Source organism: Nomia melanderi, unplaced genomic scaffold (assembly GCF_051020985.1).
Source record: "Nomia melanderi isolate GNS246 unplaced genomic scaffold, iyNomMela1 scaffold0014, whole genome shotgun sequence".
NCBI lineage: Eukaryota > Metazoa > Arthropoda > Insecta > Hymenoptera > Halictidae > Nomia > Nomia melanderi.
The window spans coordinates 10,160,246-10,161,200 of NW_027475130.1; positions in this window are offsets into that span (position 1 = coordinate 10,160,246).

The following is a 955-nucleotide window of genomic DNA, read 5'->3' on the forward strand; positions in this document are numbered from 1 at the left end:
TTGCGCTATCTGTAATAGCAGCCGAGATATCACCAGATATATATTGGATTTTTCACTGACCCTGAGTGTCCGGCCCCATGAGGCGGTCGTTTCCTCGGCTCCTGGTGGTCCGAGGTCGTTCCCGCTGCACAGATTCATGCGCCAGGGCCTCCTACAGACAATGCACTTTGATTTATTGCGCTATCTGTAATAGCACCCGAGATATCACCAGATATATATTGGATTTTACCCTGACCCTGAGTGTCCGGCCCCATGAGACTGCGGTTTTTGCGGCCCCTGGTGGTCCGAGGTCGTTCCCCCTGCACAGATTCATGCGCCAGGTCCTCCTACAGACAATGCACTTTGATTTATTGCGCTATCTGTAATAGCACCCGAGATATCAGCAGATATATATTGGATTTTTCACTGACCCTGAGTGTCCGGCCCCATGAGACTGTGGTTTTCTCGGCCCCTGGTCGTCCGAGGTCGTTCCCGCTGCACAGATTCATGCGCCAGGTCCTCCTACAGACAATGCACTTTGATTTATTGCGCTATCTGTAATAGCACCCGAGATATCACCAGATATATATTGGATTTTACCCTGGCCCTGAGTGTCCGGCCCCATGAGACGGTCGTTGTCTCGGCCCCTGGAGGTCCGAGGACGTTTCCGCTGCAGAGATTCATGCGCCAGGGCCTCCTACAGGTAATGCACTTTGATTTATTGCGCTATCTGTAATAGCACCCGAGATATCACCAGATATATATTGGATTTTACCTTGACCCTGACAGTCCGGCCCCATGTGTCGATGGTTTTCTCGGTCCCTCGTGGTCCGAGGTCGATCCTGCTGCACAGATTCTTTCGCCAGTGCCTCCTACAGGCAATGCACTTTGATTTATTGCGCTATCTCTAATAGCACCCGAGATATCACCAGATATATATTGGATTTTTCCCTGCCCCTTAGTATCCGGCCCCATG